This window comes from Schistocerca serialis, chromosome 6 (assembly GCF_023864345.2).
Source record: "Schistocerca serialis cubense isolate TAMUIC-IGC-003099 chromosome 6, iqSchSeri2.2, whole genome shotgun sequence".
NCBI classification, from domain to species: Eukaryota; Metazoa; Arthropoda; class Insecta; order Orthoptera; family Acrididae; genus Schistocerca; species Schistocerca serialis.
Genome location: NC_064643.1, coordinates 721,020,433 through 721,030,872, shown reverse-complemented (window position 1 = coordinate 721,030,872; position 10,440 = coordinate 721,020,433). Strand labels below are relative to the sequence as shown.

The window sequence follows — 10,440 nt, the reverse complement described above, 5'->3', positions numbered from 1 at the left end:
TTAGATGAATCACCCGAGTACAACTGACAGTTCCGCCAACGCACTAACCTTTCATACACTCCTGGAAATGGAAAAAAGAACACATTGACACCGGTGTGTCAGACCCACCATACTTGCTCCGGACACTGCGAGAGGGCTGTACAAGCAATGATCGCACGGCACAGCGGACACACCAGGAACCGCGGTGTTGGCCGTCGAATGGCGCTAGCTGCGCAGCATTTGTGCACCGCCGCCGTCAGTGTCAGCCAGTTTGCCGTGGCATACGGAGCTCCATCGCAGTCTTTAACACTGGTAGCATGCCGCGACAGCGTGGACGTGAACCGTATGTGCAGTTGACGGACTTTGAGCGAGGGCGTATAGTTGGCATGCGGGAGGCCGGGTGGACGTACCGCCGAATTGCTCAACACGTGGTGCGTGAGGTCTCCACAGTACATCGATGTTGTCGCCAGTGGTCGGCGGAAGGTGCACGTGCCCGTCGACCTGGGACCGGACCGCAGCGACGCACGGATGCGCGCCAAGACCGTAGGATCCTACGCAGTGCCGTAGGGGACCGCACCGCCACTTCCCAGCAAATTACGGACACTGTTGCTCCTGGGGTATCGGCGAGGACCATTCGCAACCGTCTCCATGAAGCTGGGCTACGGTCCCGCACACCGTTAGGCCGTCTTCCGCTCACGCCCCAACATCGTGCAGCCCGCCTCCAGTGGTGTCGCGACAGGCGTGAATGGAGGGACGAATGGAGACGTGTCGTCTTCAGCGATGAGAGTCGCTTCTGCCTTGGTGCCAATGATGGTCGTATGCGTGTTTGGCGCCGTGCAGGTGAGCGCCACAATCAGGTCGGCATACGACCGAGGCACACAGGGCCAACACCCGGCATCATGGTGTGGGGAGCGATCTCCTACACTGGCCGTACACCACTGGTGATCGTCGAGGGGACACTGAATAGTGCACGGTACATCCAAACCGTCATCGAACCCATCGTTCTACCATTCTTAGACCGGCAAGGGAACTTGCTGTTCCAACAGGACAATGCACGTTCGCATGTATCCCGTGCCACCCAACGTGCTCTAGAAGGTGTAAGTCAACTACCCTGGCCAGCAAGATCTCCGGATCTCTCCCCCATTGAGCATGTTTGGGACTGGATGAAGCGTCGTCTCACGCGGTCTGCACGTCCAGCACGAACGCTGGTCCAACTGAGGCGCCAGGTGGAAATGGCATGGCAAACCGTTCCACAGGACTACATCCAGCATCTCTACGATCGTCTCCATGGGAGAATAGCAGCCTGCATTGCTGCGAAAGGTGGATATACACTGTACTAGTGCCGACATTGTGCATGCTCTGTTGCCTGTGTCCATGTGCCTGTGGTTCTGTCAGTGTGATCATGTGATGTATCTGACCCCAGGAATGTGTCAATAAAGTTTCCCCTTCCTGGGACAATGAATTCACGGTGTTCTTATTTCAATTTCCAGGAGTGTATATTTGATTCTGTCTCGGTCATTTAGTGGGACGCGAAATTGAAGCGTCATCCATCCACCAGTGTCAGCCCAGTTTGCAGGTGAATTTAAGTTTAATTTAGTATTTTGTTTATGTATTTTGTAATATTTGTAATGTTTGTGAATTATCTAAAGTTTTGTATTTATTTTTATGTTTCATGTACGGAGAGGGCGGCGCAACGAATGGAGATAGGATCTTGACTGCCGGGACCAGAGAGAAAATTGCTGGCCACTATACATCGCGGGTCGTCAGCCAAAGAGCAACAGAAGATCCGGAAACCGAGTTGTTGCGTCGTGCTTCTAAAAACTGAAAAAATAAGAATTTGTAATGTTTCTACAACAATGACGTCATAAAAGTTTAATCATGTAAATGTTCAGTCCTATCTAGTCAAGGCTCATGTTCACGTCTATATGTAGTATATATGAAGATAATAAGCTAGTGTACACTACAAAAGCTTAAATACGTGTTCCGAGAATTTATTTATGAAGAATTTTGTTAAGGAAGAAGTATTACTGATTTATTTGACAAGATTATTAATTTTTGACAACGTTCATCGCGAGTTTGAGTCTTAAAAGTTTATTCAATGTGGTTTTAATATTTATTAAAGCAGATAATTTGCATTAATATAACTTCTGAGAAAAAACAAACGACATCTAAACTGAAAAAAGTTTGCGCAAACCAATTGGACTGAGTGACGAAATTCTGCGCATACGACTCAAATTATGATGTTTTAATTACAGTTTCGTTCAAGAACCATTCAGATACAACTTAAAAAAAAATTTAAATAATTTTGCAGTGTTTTGTAACTGACGTAGGTGACGAAGTCTGCACATGGTCATATGTCAAAAGAAAATCATTTATACAAGACTTACGTCGTTACACTACAGTTCCATCCCTATTAGTTTGGGCACTGAATTTTGAACACCCTATATAGATAACATGGGCAGTCTAGTCCCACTTTCCTGGGGCTCTCCTGACGATACCATTGTCTCTGATGAGTACTGATGCTCTCTTTTGGTATATTGTTATTGTGGAATAAAGGTTTACTGTTAATAATACGATCAGTGAAATGACTGACGTAATACGAGTCTCGTGCTTTCCAGTTAATAGGCAAATACATCGCGTTAAGAAATCTTCAAACGAACACTGCTTTGAGAGATTTGCATCTTGCGCTTTCCCGGTTTCCCTCTGGAGAAGTTCACTCTAGGTGACTTGTAGATGGCCGGTAAGTAGGGCAGTTGGCGTGTAGATGGTGCTCTCCTCACTCCTCTGCCTACGGTGAAGTGTGGGAGTCGCTCGCTTGTATAGAAGCGAGGAGGAGGTGGGCCTGAAGCCTGAGCTGCGTTTGCCAGAGCTGTGGCGCTCGCTAGGAGCGAAGAAATACACCAGGTCCCGGCACCCAGAACAACCTTTCTTGCATTAGCGCCCAGCCCTGCCTAGCACAGCCCACCGGGTTGCGCCTTCAGAGGCCTGCGGCAGTATCGTATGTCACAACAGCTACGTGACTGTCCTACGCCGAACAGTCTGTACAAGAGAATTGTGCACCCTTGTTACTCTTTGTGACTTTAGGTGGCAAGCCTGATCCCGGCGGTAACTGTTAGTTGTCCTGTTGTTAAGAGCACTGCCAGAAATAATTTATTATTTAACTCAGAAACTTGAGTAGTCCTACTGCTTTGATTACCTTCTGGTATGTAGTTCGCTAACAACAAGGGGGATATTGTTACGAAATACATTCCATTGACGCCTCCCAACGGCACAAAAGAAAAGAAAAGGTCATCCCATTGCACAAGACCATACCCTTCAGACGAATGGAAAAAGAAACATGGGGTATACTTTTAACTTATGCAAAGGTCTAACAAATTTTTATTTTGAAAAAACCATCCGTATTCGCTTGGGTACATCATCTTTTGCATGTGTTACATGACAGTAGATAAACAACTGTTACACGATAAATATTATAATTTTCATATGTACATCCCAATAGTTAGTACAGTCGATTTTCTAACGCTACATCAAATCTGCCGACAGTCACTGCCCTACAATTACTTCTTCTTCTCCTTTCGTTTTATTGCGGTGAGGCAGACCTATTACATTCTGCAGTCTTCGGCACATTCTTTAGCTGGCTCGTGACAAGGAAGTTAAGCTGTCCATTCAGAGGCCACCTAGTCCACCAACGCAACCCCCCCCCCCCCCCCCCCCCTTCATCTTCTCCCCACTGAGCAGGTTCCGATCCATCTGACTCTCAATGGGCAGACTACTACGACTGCATGCTTGGTGGACCCTACCTTCCTGTACTGACAGAGGGTGGGATGGCAGGCACATAGAGGCCCGCCAGAAACAGCGATGTATCCGGACCACGGCCCGACCACTATGACATGGCACACATAAAGGCAAAGGCGTCGGGGCTGACCTACTCGACACAGGGGGGTTGGCCGGCTGGTTGGCCTATGAATGGGCAGCTTTAGGATAGGAGTTTACTATTAAAACAGTCTTGATCACAATTTATTTAGTACGGTAACCGGTTTCGACTACTACTGTGGTCATCTTCAGACCTGCAAGTCGTATACAAAGCCTTAATTAGAGGGCTACATACATGAAAGAAAATACATAAAGTTATAAAGCTATAAAACGATGAATTACCCATGAGTAAGAACCTCCTTTTGGTAGAGATTCACTACTGGAGAAAGCAGTGTACGTTTTAATATATATTATGGAGGCTCCGCCCACTTCTGACGGTATGCTGTCATTACTAACTAATAAGTTATAAGTCGAATAACAATATAAAATTTCTTAGTTAAAAGAACATTGTCAAGAAATAAAAATAAACACACACTAAACTTAGCTTATTTAACAGCTATTGTCAATTAAGAAGCGTTAAAAATATTTAATCATGTAAGGTAAATGAACTTCGTTTTGACAGAACATGAGTTGCCCTCTTAAGGCCTGTTAGTAAACCATTTGGAACCACTGGTTGCCATGGTGAAGTTGGACGCCGTTCCGAAGACGAGGCAGCAGGTTTCTTTCCACTGAAGTTGTTGTAAAGTCGATAGGCAAACTAGTGGTTGCCATGGTGAAGATAAACGCCAGTTCAAATATGTGGCAGCAGACTTCTTTCTAACGAAGTTTTTGCGAAAGTGGAATGGCAAAGACGGTCGCGTCAAGTGATGTACTATTGAGCAGCAACATGTCTTTATTGAAACTATTTTCAGTGAGTAGGATGCAATTATCTTTAGCTGACATCCTGTACAGTAGTGGTCGAAACCGGTCACCGTACTAAATAAATTGTGATCAAGACTGTTGTTCATAGTAAATACACTCCTGGAAATTGAAATAAGAACACCGTGAATTCATTGTCCCAGGAAGGGGAAACTTTATTGACACATTCCTGGGGTCAGATACATCACATGATCACACTGACAGAACCACAGGCACATAGACACAGGCAACAGAGCATGCACAATGTCGGCACTAGTACAGTGTATATCCACCTTTCGCAGCAATGCAGGCTGCTATTCTCCCATGGAGACGATCGTAGAGATGCTGGATGTAGTCCTGTGGAACGGCTTGCCATGCAATTTCCACCTGGCGCCTCAGTTGGACCAGCGTTCGTGCTGGACGTGCAGACCGCGTGAGACGACGCTTCATCCAGTCCCAAACATGCTCAATGGGGGACAGATCCGGAGATCTTGCTGGCCAGGGTAGTTGACTTACACCTTCTAGAGCACGTTGGGTGGCACGGGATACATGCGGACGTGCATTGTCCTGTTGGAACAGCAAGTTCCCTTGCCGGTCTAGGAATGGTAGAACGATGGGTTCGATGACGGTTTGGATGTACCGTGCACTATTCAGTGTCCCCTCGACAATCACCAGTGGTGTACGGCCAGTGTAGGAGATCGCTCCCCACACCATGATGCCGGGTGTTGGCCCTGTGTGCCTCGGTCGTGTGCAGTCCTGATTGTGGCGCTCACCTGCACGGCGCCAAACACGCATACGACCATCATTGGCACCAAGGCAGAAGCGACTCTCATCGCTGAAGACGACACGTCTGCATTCGTCCCTCCATTCACGCCTGTCGCGACACCACTGGAGGAGGGCTGCAGGATGTTGGGGCGTGAGCGGAAGACGGCCTAACGGTGTGCAGGACCGTAGCCCAGCTTCATGGAGACGGTCGAATGGTCCTCGCCGATACCCCAGGAGCAACAGTGTCCCTAATTTGCTGGGAAGTGGCGGTGCGGTCCCCTACGGCACTGCGTAGGATCCTACGGTCTTGGCGTGCATCCGTGCGTCGCTGCGGTCCGGTCCCAGGTCGACGGGCACGTGCGCCTTCCGCCGACCACTGGCGACAACATCGATGTACTGTGGAGACCTCACGCCCCACGTGTTGAGCAATTCAGCGGTACGTCCACCCGGCCTCCCGCATGCCCACTATACGCCCTCGCTCAAAGTCCGTCAACTGCACATACGGTTCACGTCCACGCTGTCGCGGCATGCTACCAGTGTTAAAGACTGCGATGGAGCTCCGTATGCCACGGTAAACTGGCTGACACTGACGGCGGCGGTGCACAAATGCTGCGCAGCTAGCGCCATTCGACGGCCAACACCGCGGTTCCTGGTGTGTCCGCTGTGCCGTGCGTGTGATCATTGCTTGTACAGCCCTCTCGCAGTGTCCGGAGCAAGTATGGTGGGTCTGATACACCGGTGTCAATGTGTTCTTTTTTCCATTTCCAGGAGTGTATTTGTAACATATTGATTACTGTCACTCCCATAATGTATTCAAAAGTAATTTAGGATCGGATTGTCATAAACTTGTTCAGGGCTTAAAGCCACTTATTTGTTTATCGTATGGCAACTTTTGGTGTGTCTCATATCAGTGATAGTCGATGCACAATTAGCCAGGAGATCAACTATCAAGATCGAGGATTGTTTGGTTGCGCGAAAGTGACTGTTCTTTAGAACCCCCCAGGGGACACGTGTAGCTCAGGTATGGTACGGACGCGAACTGTCGTTGTACCCTGAGCAGATACAAAACACTGAAGTCAGAGTGTCTCATATGTGTAGCACAGCAGGCGTATAGGAGGGTGGCCTGCAATACATTTCACATTGTACGACACACTAGAAGGAAACCTTTTTGGTGTGCTAAGATATAAAAGCAGGGTGAAAAATTCAGAGTTTGAGACTGTGGGACTGGCCATTGGTCGTGGTCATTCTGCACAGGAATGTTCAGTTAAATCCGAGTAAGGGGGTCTGTGGCTCGTTTTTTGGGGTACAAGGCGCATTTTTCGTGCATATATACACGCAAAGCTACTGATTCGTTGGGGTTGGAAATGTGTCATTTTCTGCCTTTTTTCCCACGCCACGCTATTATTGGTTAACCATGACAAAATATGCAAGAGTAGGAATTTGTTAAATTTGTTTATAAAATTATTTTTGGTCGGAAATCTCAAGGTTTGCTGCAAGTGACCAGAGAGATTCCTATGCTGGCAGAACCATCTAAGTTTTGGAGAGAAAAATCATAACAGATTTGCTGCAGGGAAGCTGGACAGTACACTTGCTTCAAGGAAGCTGTAGGATGTAGTTGCAGGGGTGAGAGATGTCTCTAACTTAAGAGCTGACACAGAGGCAGAGTTGGAATCAGAATTTCCAGCTGCCATTGAATCCGTCTCCCACGCTAGCAACCTTTGAGAGTACGATCCGTCGGTGGAGTCACCAAAGCGATGGACACATGAAACTAGCTAAATTGCATCAGTGCAGTTTTTACATTCACAGTCAACTAGTTGCATCCATAATGCCCTTTGTCGAATGTGTCGCTGTACGGTCTTGGTTCTCCAGTGATCTTTCTTTAACCAATGGGACGTATGTGCCCCACGACAGGTTATCGGAGACCCAATTGGAATGTATTCTGTGTTATTGCTATCCACTGGTAAAGTAAAACTTACTAATGGTTAGCTCAATTTTTATAACTACAGACTGGAATGTTGTTTGTACTGTCCTCATGTTTCATTATTAACCCTCGTCTCGGTATTGTCACAGTGAATTAGTTCACGCTTGCACATAGGCAACCCGATTGTCAGATTCGCAAAGCGGGATGCCTTCGAGCCTTTCCGGACACATCGCGTCAACGACTTGCAACCACGAACTGGACTGACGCTTGCCACATCACAGACGAAGCCCGTATTCAGAACCTCTAGTGTGAGGTACACGCTTGGACAGATGCTCTGTCAACCGATGTGTGTCTGTTTTCAGTATGTCTTGCAGTTTTTTGGGGGGACTTATTGGTAATCATGTATGTCCTATCCCCCACACTCCCAACCGCCTTGGAAAACAAAATGGGGGAACATCCTTTTCATGTTGTTAAATCTGGCTAAGAAATTAATTAAAATAACCATACGTTAATATTTTTGAAATGAAACTGGTAGTCAAAAGGCTGAATGACTAACCGCTTACACAGTGATTGGCTGTATCCTCGATATACGTTATGTCTTCATGTGTCCATCCACAGGTCCCATGGTTATAGTTCGCAACCACAATCTTATTACATGTTTATATTCTTGATTCATTGGGAAAATTGTGACTGTGGTGACACCCAAACAATGAGCCACATTGTGAATGACTGTCCAATTAGACGCCTCCCTGGTGGCGGTGAGAAGCTCCGTCAAGCATTCGACGAGGCACTCCGCTGGATCGACTTCATCAACATCAGAGTGTAATCTGAGCCGTTTTAAAACTTGTGTACTATATATAATTTCACATGTTCATTTATATATATATATATATTTCTTTATTTTGATAAATGTGTATTACTGTAATTGATGCATACGATAATAATAATAATAATCTTATAGCAGTAAACTAAATTGTGGTAGTGACCGCCACTTTCCTTTGATAGTCATTCTGTGCACCCTCGTAGCCAGTTTTGTAAAGGCCTCGTCGCTACTACTGTGGGGGCCGAGTTGCCACTGTTGTTACCGTAGGCCGAGTTTGTAGGTTCGTGAAACGGCTTCTGGTGCAGCGCACCACTAAGAGAATTTCTTCCTGCCACTATCACACGGCTATACTCCAGGGCCAGGTTACAGGATAGGAGAACGAAGGTTCTACAACACTCCAACGAACTGGTAACAAAAGTCACAAAAATAAGTTAATAATGAAACTTCCTGGCGGATTAAAACTGTGCCGGACCGAGACTCGAACTCGGGACCTTTGCCTTTCGCGGGCAAGTGCTCTACCAACTGAGCTACCCAAGCACGACTCACGCCCCGTCCCCCCAGCTTTACTTCTGCCAGTATCTCGTCTCCTACCTTCCAAACATAAAGCAAAGGTCCCGAGATCGAGTCTCGGTCCGGCACACAGTTTTAATCTGCCAGGAAGTTTCATATCAGCGCACACTCCGCTGTAGAGTGAAAATTTCATTCTGGATAAGTTAATAATGTTTACTTATCTTTGTGACTTGTCGAATAATGAAGACTGCAACACTGCATGTAACACAACACAAAAAAGGCGCTCAATGGCTAATATTCGTAGGTAAACTTCACAGTACATAGCAAATGCAATTACAACTGTATTAGATTCTAAGAGTTCACTGAACGGCGTTCCCTCTTTAAGTTAGCCCTGGACGATGGTCTATAAAAAGTGAGCGAGAGTTGCTCTTCTACCTTCCGAGTAGGCTTCTGTCCGTTGTCGTCCGACCATTGGCGGTTTTTACTCGGCCGGAAATTGGCCGAGGTGAAGTCGATATTTTCATCCTCAGTGCAGCCCGTGGCTCTGGTGGAGCTCGCGCAAGTTGCGAGTTTCTACGGCACTGGCACCAGCTCGCATCTTAGCGCCTGTGGAGCTTTTGCCCTGGCTGTCTCTTGTTCACACGACACAGCAAGCCAGATGGTTCACTTCACTAATATATCCGTGTGAGGTCAAAGCCTTCTAGATACAAAGCCTACGCACAGCGGCCATATTGGCAAGTGACGTTACAAACTGTTGGCCATCTTATCTTTAGTCGGCAGTCCTGTTGGCGTTTATGTTATGTTGAAAGTGTGTGCCACGTGAAAGTGATACATATTTCATACAGTATTCGCCTACACTTCTTCGAAGTATGGGATACAAGTCTGGAATGAAATTTTCACTCTACAGTGGAGTGTGCGCTGATATGAAACTTCCTGGCAGATTAAAACTGTGTACCGGACCGAGACTCGAACTCTGGACCTTTGCCTTTCGCGGGCAAGCGCTCTACCGACTGAGCTACCCAAGCACGACTCACGCCCCGTCCTCACAGCTTTAATTCCGCCAGTACCGTGTCTCCTACCTTCCAAACTTTACAGAAGCTCTCCTGCGAACCATGTAGAACTAGCACTCCTGAAAGAAAGGGTGTTTCGGAACATGGCTTAGCCACAGCCTGGTGCTACAGTGGAGTGTGCAATGATATGAAACTTCCTGGCAGATTAAAACTGTGTGCCGGACCGAGACTCGAACTCGGGACCTTTGCCTTTCGCGGACAAGGCTCTACCGACTGAGCTACCCAAGCACGACTCACGCCCCGTCCTCACAGCTTTAATTCCGCCAGTACCGTGTCTCCTACCTTGCAAACTTTACATAAGCTCCCCTGCGAACCATGCAGAATAGTTTTAATCTGCCAGGAAGTTTCATATCAGCGCACACTCCGCTGTAGAGAGAAAATTTCATTCGAGAAACATCCTCCAGGCTGTGGCTAAGCCATGTCTCCGCAATATCCTTTCTTTCAGGAGTGCTAGTTCTGCATGGTTCGCAGGAGAGCTTCTGTAAAGTTTGGAAGGTAGGAGAGACGGTACTGGCGGAATTACAGTTGTGAGGACGGGGCGTGAGTCGTGCTTGGGTAGCTCGGTCGGTAGAGCGCTTGCCCACGTAAGGCAAAGATCCCGAGTTCGAGTATCGGTCCGGCACACAGTTTTAATCTGCCAAGAAGTTTCATGGGATACAAGT

General features: G+C 47.3%; 1 non-coding gene across 1 annotated transcript; it reads right to left on the bottom strand.

The window, feature by feature from the left end:
• Positions 1–9,933: 9,933 nt before the first annotated feature.
• Trnas-cga (transfer RNA serine (anticodon CGA)) lies at positions 9,934–10,007 on the bottom strand. The gene has a single exon. It is a non-coding gene; the product is annotated as a tRNA-Ser (tRNA).
• Between the last annotated feature and the right edge of the window lie 433 nt (positions 10,008–10,440).